Source organism: Phacochoerus africanus, chromosome 5 (genome assembly GCF_016906955.1).
Source record: "Phacochoerus africanus isolate WHEZ1 chromosome 5, ROS_Pafr_v1, whole genome shotgun sequence".
In the NCBI taxonomy this organism is placed as follows: domain Eukaryota; kingdom Metazoa; phylum Chordata; class Mammalia; order Artiodactyla; family Suidae; genus Phacochoerus; species Phacochoerus africanus.
In genome coordinates, this window is record NC_062548.1 from 36,269,618 (window position 1) to 36,283,409 (window position 13,792).

The window sequence follows — 13,792 nt, forward strand, 5'->3', positions numbered from 1 at the left end:
GAAGTGCCCAGGCCAGGGATCAAACCCGTGCCACAAGAGTCAAATCACTGCTCCTTAACCCATTGCCCCACAAAAGAACTCCTTGAGCTGCACGCTTTAAATGTGTGCTTCTTTGTATCTCCGTAAAGCTGTGAATAGAGCAGCATAGAGTGAATATGTTTAAGCTGGGTTTTGGCACCCTTTGCCGATATTAAGAAGCCTCTCATGCTGTGTGAAGTCCACACACCTGGTTCCGCTGCTGAGTCCTCCATGAATCCCATGAACCAGGTGATGTGCTTTCAGCAAGGGTCCCGGGACTCGCAGGCTCAGGGCAGTTGGGAAACCCCAGCACAAAGTAGCTAAGAAGGCAGCTCCCTCATCGAGACAAAAGCATCCTCAGGTGAAGCAAATGAAACCACCATCGTCAACAGCCAGGGGACAACAGATCTGTGATTTCCTAGTGTTTCACGTGAGTGTAGGTTCCTCAACCACCGCATGGCAGGGGTTTGTCACCAGGTTCTTCTTTAAGGAGGTTTCTCTGCCCCCAGCATCTTCTATCATTGGATTCGTTGGGAAAAAGCGAAGCTGATGGGTGGTCTCGTCCTGGGACTCCACGTTACTGCAATTACGCAATCAAGACCCTTTTCTTATAAAAGAAACACGAAGAGCAGTGTTCAGCATTTCACGTTGATGGATATTTTCTGGGTTTTACTGTGAAAGAGCTGCATTTAGTGCCAGGTAAAACATGCTGCAATTTTTTTTATATTTATGTAAAAGTATAGATGTGAGGAGTTCCCACTGTGGCTCAGGGGTTATGAACCCACGAGGACGCAGGTTCGATCCCTGGCCTCGCTCAGTGGTTTAAGGATCCGGTGTTGCCGTGAGCTGTGGTGTAGGTGGCAGATGCAGCTTGGATCCTGAGTTGCTGTGGCTGTGGTGTAGGCGGCAGACGCAGCTTGGATCCTGAGTTACTGTGGCTGTGGTGTAGGCCAGCAGCTGTAGCTCCCATTCAACCCCTAGCTTGGGAACCTCCATATGCGGTGGGTGTGGCCCTAAAAAACAAAAAGAGAAAAGAAAAAAATTCATTTAAAAGCACCCCCACATTAAGTGGGAGGACGGGTTCCTCATTCTCCCTTTGGATTTATCTGATCTTTTTTCTTCCTCTAACCCCTGCAGCTAAAACTCATCATGATCCTGGCTTTTCAAGCCAATAATCAGTGGACATGGTTTCAAAGAATAATGCAAGAGGCGTTTTCACGAAGATTCTGGATATGCTTCTATTTGTTCTATGCTGCCATTTTAATATTGTTTCTCGGCAGCGTTTTGATAGCTTTGTTCTCCGGTCACACTTCTTTCTCCCTTGTGAAGACAATGAACGTTAGCAGCCTCGTGTTTTTCTGCCTCACTGGATTGATGTACTTGCAAGAAGCAAAAAGGTGTTAGCGTTCATGCAAGAAAAATTTTCAAGGAATGGAATTTCCCAGGATCCTTTCAAGGCTTTAGAAATGGAGAAACCAACCGTTACTGTCATAGCATCCTAAGCCTGGAAATCTTTGGGACGTTAAATCTTTTAAAAGATGTTTGAGCAGTTTTAAGTAGAAAATAAACTCTTGGAGTTCCCATCGTGGCGCAGTGGTTAACGAATCCGACTAGGAACCATGAGGTTGCGGGTTCGGTCCCTGCCCTTGCTCAGTGGGTTAACGATCCGGCGTTGTCGTGAGCTGTGGTGTAGGTCACAGACGGCTCAGATCCCACGTTGCTGTGGCTCTGGCGTGGGCTGGCAGCTACAGCTCCGATTCGACCCCTAGCCTGGGAACCTCCATATGCCATGGGAGCAGCCCAAGAAATAGCAAAAAAAGAAAAAAAGAAAAAGAAAATAAACTCTTGCTTTTTTTTTTTTTTTTTGTCTTTTTGCCATTTCTTGGGCTGCTCCTGCGGCATAAGGAGGTTCCCAGGCTAGGGGTCTAATCGGAGCTCTAGCCACCGGCCCACACCAGAGCCACAGCAATGCGGGATCCGAGCCGGGTCTGCGACCTACACCACAGCTCACAGCAATGCTGGATCGTTAACCCACTGAGCAAGGGCAGGGACCGAACCCGAAACCTCATGGTTCCTAGTCAGATTCGTTAACCACTGCGCCATGACGGGAACTCCAAATAGCTGTAATTTTTTGCCTTGACTTTTCCACCATTGAAGTATGCATTTGTCCCCTAGATATTTTTGAAGTATCTTATAATTTTGAGACTGAAAGTCTGTAAGAAACTAATATTAAGTCCCACCTCCAAAAAATAAGGATGGTGTGTTTTCTGACAGTCTTTTTCTCCATATGCATAGGGTGTTCCTGTTCCTTTTCCTTTTTTTTCTTTCTATGGCTGTGCCTGCAGTATATGGAAGTTTCTGGGGCCCAGATTGAATCCCTTGACCCAAGCCACAGCTCTGGCAACACCAGACCCTTTAACCCACTGCTTTGGGAGAGGAATCAAACCCCCAACGCTGCAGTGACTGGAGCCACTGCAGTTGGATTCTTTTTTTTTTTTTTTTTTGGTCTTTTTGCCTTTTCTAGGGCTGCTCCCACGGCATATGGAGCTTCCCAGGCTAGGGGTCTAACCGGAGCTGTAGCCACCCACCCACACCAGAGCCACAGCAACGCGGGATCCAAGCCGCGTCTGCGACCTACACCACAGCTCATGGCAACTCCAGATCCTTAACCCAGTGAGCGAGGCCAGGGATCGAACCTGCAACCTTATGGTTCCTAGTCGGATTTGTTAACCACTGAGCCACGATGGAGCTGGATTCTTAACCCACTGTTCTGCAGGGGGAAATCCCTCTTTTTCCTTCTTCATTCTATCTGTAATATTCAACTTTTTCCTAGTGAGACTTTTCAAATGAAAGGAAAAAGTTGGAGTTCCCATATGCTGCAGGTGCGGCCCAAAAAGCAGGAAAAAAAAGAATCCCCTGGTGCTGTGGAAAACCCTCACTCCTGGTCCCTCTGCTCAGGCCTCCGTGAAGCACCAGGTGAACTGAGTTTTCAGTAAGAGCCTTGGGGATTCTCAGGCTCAGGGCAGTTGAGAAACCCTGATAAAACTGGGTGAGAAGCAGCCTGCCTTCCCCCACCTTGACCAAAGCATCCTCAGATGAAGCCAAATGAAACCACCACCATCAAGAGCCAGGGGACAGCAGACCTATGATATTCTGGTGTTTCACATAAGCGCAGGCTCCTTAGCCACTGCATAGCAGGGGTTTGATCACCAGGATCTCCCTTAAGGAGCTTTCTCAGCACCCCCAGCATCTTCTACTAATGGATTAATTGGGAGCAAGCTAAGCAGATGGGTGAAATGGCTTGTCCTGTGACTGCATGTTACTGCAGTTATCCAATCAAGATCCTGCTCTTATAAAAGAAACACAAAGAGCTGTGCTGGGTGTTTCGTCTTGAAAGGCGTTTGAGTCTTTTGGCTGTTCAAGAGCTGCATTTAATAGGAGGTAAAGAAATCTCCTTTTTTGTCCCTATAATCGTAGTTGTGCCTTTGGAAACCACTGCAGGCATTCTTATCATTACTAGATGAGATCAGGCGCATATTTTTGGATTTCCTGAACATTGAAATTCCTCATGTGTGCGTTTCCTGCTATGCCTTTTGTTTTCCTTTCTTTTGTCAATATTCTTTGTTCACGAGGCTAATTAACCCTCTATCTTCTATGTATATAAAACATATTCTCTTAATTGGTCACTTACCATAACTTTGTGGTGTCTTAGGTTATCCGAGAGATTTTTTTTGTGTGTGTCTTTTTAGGGCCGTACCTGGTACAAAGTGGCATATGAAAGTTTCCGGGCTTGGGGTAGAATCAGAGCTGCAGCCGCTGGTCTACACCACAGCCACAGCCATGTAGGATCCGAGCCATGTCTTTGACCTACACCACAGCTCATGGCAATGCCGGATCCTTAACCCCCTGAGCAAGGCCGTGGATTGAACCCATGTCCTCATGGATACTAGTCGGGTTTGTTCCTGGTGAGTCACGATGGAACTCCTTCTTGTATAGTTTGATCAATATGAATATTTTGGGAAGACAAGGATAGCTCCAAATTAGGAAAACTGATGAACTCTGTCATATTAATAAAGAAAAGCAGGGGGGAAAAAGAAGTCCCTGTGCTGCAGGTCAGAGTTCCCTTATGTTGTGTCTGGAGTGCATGTTGCTTTTAGCATGTATTCCCTGACATCTGTGTCACAATCAAATAACGGGGCTCTTGTTTGTGTTCCATTTCATCTACATCTGAATGAGTCAGTCTTACATACACCACCAAGTAATACTGATATTCTCACAAAATGCAATGCGTGTCCTGAGTCTTGACCTGTCCCCTAGCAAACCCCAGGGCTACATGATGTACTCAATTCAGAAGCGGTCTCTCTGGAGTTCCCGTTGTGGCACAGCAGAAATGCATCTGACTAGGAACCATGAGGTGGCGGGTTTGATCCCTAGCCTCACTCAGTGGACTTGGTTGTCCAAAGCTGTAGTGTAGGTCGCAGAAGCGGCTCGGATCCCTCCTGCGTTGTTGTGGCTGTGGCCTGCAGCTGTAGTTCTGATTCGACCCCTAGCCTGGGAACTCCCATATCCGTGGGTGCGGCCCTAAAAAGACAAAACACACACACACACACACAAAAAAAAAAACTCTCTCTGAAAAGGATCCAGAAGTTTGTAATAGATATCTTCGTGTAGATTATCAAAATATTTAAAGTAATTTAGGATTACATACTAATCATCCCTGATTTTCTAGCAACTCCCAGATTATCTTAATAACTAGCCCTTTTTGTTACACAACCAGGACACTTGCTAACTCAAGTTAGCAAGTAATTCATAGAATTCAAAACATCTAAAAGCAATGTCACTCCCATGGAGAAAAGACCTGTGGTTGCCAAGGGGGGAGGTGGGAGGGAGTGGTGTGGACTGGAGTTTGGGGTTGGTAGGTGCAAAAGATAGAATTTAGAATGGATGAGCAGGAGTTCCCATTGTGGCGCAGCAGAAACAAATCCCACTAGGTTAACCCACTGCCCTCGTTCAGTGGGTTAAGGATCCAGCGTCGCCATGAGTTGTGGTGTAGGTCGCAGACACGGCTCGGATCCTGAATTGCGGTGAGCTGTGGTGTAGGTCAGCAGCTATAGCTCCTTTTGGACCCCTAGCCTGGGAACCTCCATATGCCGCTGGTGTGGCCCTAAAAAGCGGGAAAAAAATTGATTAATTAAATTAAAAAATAAAAATAAATAGAATGGATAAGCAATGAGGTCCTGCTGTATGGCACAGGGAAATACATTCAGTCACTTGTGATAGAACATGATAGAAAATATGCGAAAAAGAATATACATGTATGTATAAGTGGGTCACTTTGCTATAGAGTAGAAACTGACAACATTGTAAATCAACTCTACCATAATTTAAAGATGAAAAATAAAAGCGATGTCACTTCAAACTGGGAAGATAGGTTCCCAGTCAAGCTGCTGATTTCTCTCACCTTCTCTCTTCCTCAAAATCCTGCAGAAAAGACTCGTCATGATCTCTTCACCTCGAGTTGACAGACAACTGACCTGGTTGCCAAGAATAACCCAAGTCAAGTGTTCCTATCGATTCTGCAAAGTGTTCTTTTTATTCTTTGCTGGATTACTCGTACTGACTTTTGGAATCGCGATGGCCGCTGTCTCTCAGGACCGTCTACTGTTAACCCTGGCAATGACTATTGTGTCCACTGCCCTTGTTTTTCTCGTCGCTCTGGGAGTGGTGGTTTCTGATGAGGTGTGCGGGAAGCCGGAGGAACCTGCTGCTCCCCGGGCGGAAGAATCTTGGGGGTACAGAATTGAACACGTTGATGTTTAGGCGGAAGCAATGGACCTACCAAGAGTGAGCAGCTGCCTCTTTGATCTTCTCCGAAACCTGGATCTCCTTAGGTCTTTGGACCTTTTTAAAGGTTCTTGAGCATTTTTTAATGGAATAAACATTGACTTTTAAAGAGCTTATCTTTTTTTTTTTGTCTTTTGTCTTTTTTGTTGTTGTTGTTGTTGCTATTTCCTGGGCTGCTCCCGCGGCATATGGAGGTTCCCAGGCTAGGGGTTGAATCGCAGCTGTAGCCACCGGCCTACGCCAGAGCCACAGCCACAGCAACGCGGGATCCGAGCCGAGTCTGCAACCTACACCACAGCTCACGGCAACGCCGGATCGTTAACCCACTGAGCAAGGGCAGGGACCGAACCCGCAACCTCATGGTTCCTAGTCGGATTCATTAACCACTGCACCACGACGGGAACTCCAAAGAGCTTATCTGATTTTGGAATGTTCTCATCCCCCATTGCCTCTGTGAAATCGCTTCCTGGGAAAAGCCTTTTTCTCTCAATTATATGGCAGATGTACCAGATCTCTCCTCCCTGTTTCTGCATCTACCTACCTTGTTGTTCTCTTCCTTCCAGCATCCATGATCTGCCTCTTTCTCTGGCCCGTTGCATCAACTCCTGTAGATTTTAACGTGCACAGCAGGGACCCGTCCAAGACTCTGGGTTCCCGGCTCTCGGCCACCCTCCCTTGCGATGTCCCCATCTCATCTCTGCTACCACTTCCTTGGTGGTGTCCTGTCCTTTCATCACTGCCCTTTGCGAGCCCCTAGAACATCCTTTTTTAGACAGCCCATCCTCTCACTACACAGCCTCTATCATTCTTGGTCAGTTTCTCTGGCATCCCTCTTCTGCCTTTCTTCTGGTTACGTTCCTGCTTCCTATAACTTCTCATTGTGTTACAATTCTCCGTGCATGGTCACATATGGACTTATTTCAACCACCACCTGGATACAAGAGATCAGAGAGACACATGTCTTAGAGGAAATCATGCAGAAAGGTTGACCGGCTGCCTTCAAAACCATGATCATAGGAATTCCCATCATGGCTCAATGATTGACGAATCCCACTAGGAACCATGAGGTTGAGGGTTCAATCCCTGGCCATGCTCAGTGGGTTAAGGATCCGGCGTTGCCGTAAGCTGTGGTGTAGGTTGCAGACGTGGCTCGGATCCCGCGTTGCTGTGGCTGTGGTGTAGGCTGGTGGCTACAGCTCCGACTAGACCCCTAGCCTAGGAATCTCCATAAGCCACAGAAGTGGCCCTAAAAAAGACAAAAAGACAAAAAAACAAACAAAACATGATCATTAACCCCAAAATGCACTCTCCCTACCCCCTACCCCTGCTGTCCTGCCATGCAGTCAACTCTGACTGGAGAATGGAAGATTCTTTTGTAAGGGAATTGGCAAAAGAGGAGTCATTCCTTGTCCCCAGGAAGAGGTGGCTTATTAATGTTTGATGTTATATATACCATCCTACTAGATTGGAAGATTCAGGAAGGCAGGGATTTTTTTGGACAATTTTGTTCACTACTGTGTCCCTGGAGATCAAACAGTGCCTGGAACACATGAGGTTCTCAATAAATATTGAATTTAAAAAATAAATACATAGGAGTTCTCAGTATGGTACAGCTGATTAAGAATCCAGCATTGCTGTGGCTGGGATGTAGGTGCAGCTGGAGCTTGATTCAATCCCTGGCCCTGGGAACTTCCATCTGCTGAGGGCGCAGCCAAAAAAGAAAAAAATAAATATGTTGCCTTTATATATATATATATATATATATTTTTTTTTTTTGCTATTTCTTGGGCTGCTCCTGTGGCATATGGAGGTTCCCAGGCTAGGGGTTGAATCGGAGCTGTAGCCACCGGCCTACGCCAGAGCCACAGCAACGCTGGATCCGAGCCACGTTTGCAACCTACACCACAGCTCACGGCAACACCGGATCGTTAACCCACTGAGCAAGGGCAGGGACCGAACCCACAACCTCATGGTTCCTAGTCGGATTCGTTAACCACTGCGCCACGACGGGAACTCCTGCCTTTATATTTTGCCTTGTGACAGTAACTTGATGAAATGTTACAGGAAATGAAAATCCATTCCCAAAAAGAGACTTCTTCTGTCCATTCTCAGCAAGGACCTAAAAGGCTATTTGGGGTTCCAGCCATTCTGCCAGCCTCTCACACCAACAATTCCTTCCTGTCTTTTTTTTTTTTTTTTTTGGTCTTTTCTAAGGTTGCACCCGTGGCATGTGGAGGTTCCCAGGCTAGGGGTCTAATCGGAGCTGTCCCAGAGTGCCGGCCACAGCAATGCGGGATCCAAGCCGCGTCTTCGACCTACACCACAGCACATGGCAACCCCAGATCCTTAACCCACTGAGCCACTGAGCGAGGCCAGGGATCAAACCTGAAACCTCATGGTTCCTAGTCGGATTCGTTAACCACTGAGCCACAATGGGAACTCCTTTTTCAAGTATTTTGGATCCATGGTTGGTTGCAGCCCTGGGTGGAGACCCCATGGATACAAAGGGCAGATACAAAGGGATTTTATACAATTTCGATGTGTCAATTATACCTCAATAAACCTGGGGAGAGGGGGAAGAGGACTCACTAGTAATGCATAAAAGAAAATGGGTCATTGGAGTTCCCACTGTGGCTCAGTGGTAAGGAACCCTACTAGTATCCATGAGGATATGGGTTCAATCCCTGGCCCCGCTCAATGGGTTAAGGATCTGGCATTTGCTGAGAGCTGCTGTGCAGGTCGCTGAGGCAGCTTGGATCCCACATTGCTGTGGCTGTGGTTTAGGCTGGCAGCTGCAGCTCCAATTGGACCCCTGGCCTGGGAACTTCCATATGCCACAGGTGTGGCCCTAAAAAGAAAGTGAATCAATCAATCAATCAAGCCAACATAGCTGGTACCAGCCAGAAAAAGAGAAAAAAGAAAAATGGGTGAATTCAGAATATTTATGCTGAGTGCAATGAAAAAAGCCAGACACAGAAGAATCTATTTTATTTAACTGTATTTATTTTGGCTCTGCCTGCAGCATATGGAAGTTCCGGGGGTGAGGGATAGAACACTCACCATAGCAGTGACCTGAGAGGCAGCAGTGACAATGCCAGGTCCTTAACCTGCTGAGCCACTAGGGAACTTCTGATTAATAGGAATTCTTGAGTTTGTCTTATAGAGCCACAGATAGGAGAACAGCTTATAAAAACCTCTCTGCTTGTAAACTCTGTTCACTTGTTATGCTCGCTTTAGTTATAATTTTTCTTGCTTTCTTTTTCCTCCTCTTTAGCTGCACACCGTCCCAACACTGTGAGCCTGGTTATTTCATAGGAACTTGGAGTTAGCTCTTATCTGGTGCGAACCAGCTAAGGCTGGTTGGGACCACGGATCCTAAACCTGGGCCCCGGAATTCCCTTCATGGCTCAGCGGGTAAGGAACCCGACTAGGATCCATGAGGATGCACGTTTGCTGCCTGGCCTCGCTCAGTGTGTTGAGGTCCAGCATTGCCATGAGCTGGGGTGTAGGTGGCAGACGGGGCTCAGATCCTGCGTTGCTGTGGCTGGGGTGTAGGCCGGCAGCTGTAGCTCTGATTCCCTCACCTAGCCTGGCAACTTCCATATGCCAAGGGTGCGGCCCTTAAAAAAAAAAAAAAAGCTAAAACTGGGCCCGCACAGGTGTCTGATGAATGGTGCGTGACGTCAGAGGAAAACTCCACCCTCAGATCTTGCTAAGTGCCTCCTTTTTTGGATACGCAGAAGCCTGCAGCCCAGACATGCCAGAGCAGAGCTATTACCTCACATCTCCAACCTCCACTCCCCTTTCCTCCTGCCTAAGACTGTCCTGCCTGTCATTTAAGCATCCCAGTCCCCTCGGCTCTGGGGAGGCAGAGCTGAGGTTTATTTGCCTGTGTCTCTTTGCTTGCCAGCCTGGTGGATCATTTCTTTCCCAGCGGCAAACCTGTGTCTCAGCACACGGCTTGCTGTGTGTTGGGCCAAAGGACCTGGCTGGGCAAAAGGATGAAGATTCCCCAGAGATGCTTGCGGAAGCCTGGCTCTGGAGAACTGTGTTTCAGCAAGAGCCCCAAGATTTGTCCAGCCCAGGGGGGGTTGGGAAACACTGGTACAAACTGGGTGGTGAGTGAGAAGGAAACTTCCCTCAACTTGACCAAACCATCATCAGGTGAAGCCCAATGAAATGATCCCCCTTAACAGCCAGGGGAAAAACAAATGATAATTTCGTAGGTTTCCTCCATGGCACAGGATCTTTAACCACCATATAACGAGTATTTGTTACCAGTCCCTCCTTTAAGGAGCTTTCTCAGCTCCCCAGCATCTTATACCATTGGATGAACTGGGAGAAAACAAGCCGATGGGTGAAAAAGGGTCTCCATGTGAATCCATGTTATTGCAAATACCTAACCAAGAGATCCTGTCTCTGATAAAAGAAACAAAGAGCTGTGCTTACCATTTCATCTAGAAGGATATTTGCCTGCTTCTGTTGTGAAGGAGTTTTTTTTTTTTTTTTTTTAATGCACCTGCAGCACATAGAATTTCCCCGGCTAGGGGTCGAAACAGAGCAGCAGCTGTCAGCCTACACAGCCTCTGGATCCGAGTTCTGTCTGCGACCTACACCACAGCTCATGGCAACGCTGGATCCTTAACCCACTGAGTGAGGCCAGGAATTGAACCTGCATCCTCATGGATACCCAGTTGGGTTCATTACTGCTGAGCCACTATGGGAACTCCAGGAGCTGCATGTAATACCAGCTAAAGCATGCTACAAGCCATATTTATATATAAAAGGAGTGATGTGTTTGGAAGTCATGAAAGCTGTTCTTTTTTTTTTTTTATTTCTAAGTGAGGTCAGGGGTGTCTTTTCAGTTTCACCCACCATTGCATTTTCCTAGATATGGGTTTGGTTTTTGTTTGTTTTGCTATCCTTTGTGTTTTTCTACAGTTTTTCTTTTTTTTTTTTTTATACGGATACTAGTTGGGGTCTTAATCTGATGGGAACTCCCCGATGACCATTTTTTTATTTTTACTTTTTGCTTTTTAGGGCCATACCTGCGACATATGGAGGTTCCCAGGCTAGGGGTTGAATCGGAACTGCAGCTGCCGGCCTACGCCGCAGCTCATGGCAATGCCAGATCCTTAATCCACTGACCGAGGCCAGGGATCAAATCCAGGGTGCCTAGTTGGATTGGTTTCCGATGAGCCACACTGGGAACTCCCTGATGACCATTCTTATAAAGAGTGTGTCACTTTCTCACCCTGCAGCCCAGCCCTGGCTGCACATTAGAGTCAGCTGGGGGCCTCCCAAGGCCCAAACCCCATCCTCAAGGATTCTGACCTATTGGCTGAAATGAGGCCCGTGGGCTTTTTGTTTTTCTTAAAGTTCCCAAGGTGATTCACATGTGTATCAAGGGCAGAAAACCACTAACTTTGTCGTTAAGAAAATAGCAGAAGATGAAACGACAATCGAAGGACCAGCTTTAGCTCCTGGCTGGAAGATATGATCGGCATAAGATAGATCCATGCTGTCCTGATTTTCTGCAGAGCTACTTGGATGCTCTCTGCTTCCACATGATCAAGAGGGTGCTCATTGCCAGTCCTGTTCTCGAAGGTCCTTCACGGCCTGGCGGGGAGCCCCGATCACTGTGCTGAGGAGGAAAAAAACCTTCGTCCGAGGTTTGATAATAGCATCCCTGGAAAACCCACCTTATCGTCATGATCTCATCAAGCTCCCCTCCCACTCAGAAGACAAAGAAAGGGCTTCAACTCTGCTCTGATGGCTGTGCCGTTTGGCTGGAAAGCCTGCTAGCTGCTTTCTTGGAACTGCTCCTTGTTTTTGTTTACATGCTGCTGGGTAAGTAGAGCTAGACTGTCTTTCATACTAGTGTTAACTTTTTGCAGATTCAGGCAAAAAAGTTTATGACCGACGGCTTCTTGAGGTTACGTAAAAGGGTGTATCAGACTGCAGCGTTTGAAAATTCTTCATGGAGGACAAAACTCCTGAATAAAACCTAGCCTTTACTTTGCCATCTTCGCGTATTAGACTAAATAAACTGACGGTCTATCCGGTCATATTCTTAGAGAGTAGATTTTGGATCATATCTAAATATTATTCCAAATGGAAAGGAGTACTAAGCTTTTGCATATCTATCCCATTACTTTTTTTCATTTTCTGTCTTTTTAGGGCCACACCTGAGGCATATGGAAGTTTCTGAGTCTAATCAGAGCTGCAGCTGCCGGCCTACACCACAGCCGCAGCAGCTCTGGATCCGAGCCACATCTGCGACCTACACCACAGCTCATGGCGACGCTGGATCCTTAACCCACTGAGCGAGGCCAGGGATCGAACCCATATCCTCATGGGTCCTAGTCCGGCTTGTTATTGCTGGGCCACAACGGGAACTCCACTTTATTTTTTAATTTTTTATTTTTTTAAGTTGCAACCATCACAGCAAGGCTCACCATGTGTGACGATCTACAGCCTCGAACCTGGAGGGCAAGCTTACCGAAAAGCACGTGGCAAACACCTCCTTAGGTTCGCTCCTGGGATCCCACACTCGTCACCGGCCTGGGATTCGTGACTTTGTCGATCGGCATTGCGGTCACAGTCAGAGCTTTTGACAACGTGGTTGTCCTCCTTGGAATGAGGCTTGTTTGCCTGGGTGTCCTTCTCAGTATTTTTGGAGGTGAAACACGGGTATCACCTAGTCCTCCTTCCAGAGATCCTTGGGAGCCCAAGAAGCAGCCGAGAACATTCACCTTGTCTGGTGTCAAGTTCTACCTCAAGGACCTGAACCCTCAGCCAGTACCTGCTTATAATCTCATATTTAACCCGAACATCTCTAGCGCTCCGACGTGGTTTTATGTACCATTTTCAAACTGGAAATAAAAGGCTGAAAACTGCACTGAAATTTTCAAGGTCCCCGTCTTACTTTGAGCCAGTTTTTTCTCCCTACAGAAGCCCTCCCCCTTCTAAGCGCTCACCATCCACGTCCTGGGGCTGTTTTCTCAGGAGTCCTTTGTTCCTGTGCCACCACCATGCCCTCGCCCCCTTGAGTCCCTTGAGTCCCATCTCCTTGATTCCCACAGTCTTATTATGGACTCCTATTATGCCTCTTATTTTTTCCTTTTTTGGCTGCCCCGAGGCACAAGGAGCTCCCAAGCCAGGGATCAGATTGGAGCCTCAGTTGTAACATACACCACAGTTGCAGCAACAGTGTATCTTTAAACCACTGTGCCAGGCCTGGAATCGAACCTGCGTCGCAGGGCTCCCAAGACGGCGCTGAGCCTGTTGCGCCACAGTGGGAACTCCTCACATCTCTTAATCTTGGTGACTTTACCATGAAGAGATGGTCATTTGTACAGGAGCTGCTTAGTTCTTGTTGGTATTTTTTTATCATGACTTGTGTTGAGACACATTCACCTACCATTCAGTCCATCCATTGAAAGTGTGCAGTTCAATGTTTTCGAGCAGATTCACCACTATGCCATCAGCACCAAGTCAACTGTAGGACCTTGCCCAACCACCCTCCGCCCACCAAACATCATAACCATTAGCAGTTGATTCCTATTTAAACCCAGACATGGGCAACTAGGAATCTGCTTTCTCTCTCTGTAGATGTGCCTGTTTGGGGCATTCCGCGTACACGGAACTGTATGCTCTATGGGTTTCTGCAACTGGCTTCTTTCACTTAGGTTTCTAGGGTCATCCATGTATGGCAGAGAGCAGTCCTTTTTATTGCCAAATAATATTCCAGTGTATGGATAGACGACATTTTCTGTATCCATTCGTGACTGCCTTGGTCCGTTCATTTCCGTGCTGATCTCTGCAGAGGTCTCAGGGTTCTCTCTCTGCAGCCCCCTCTTCTCTGATCCTCTGCCCTGAGAAGTCTCTTTGCCTGACCTCCCCTCCTTCTTGGTCCCGTCTCTCCAAT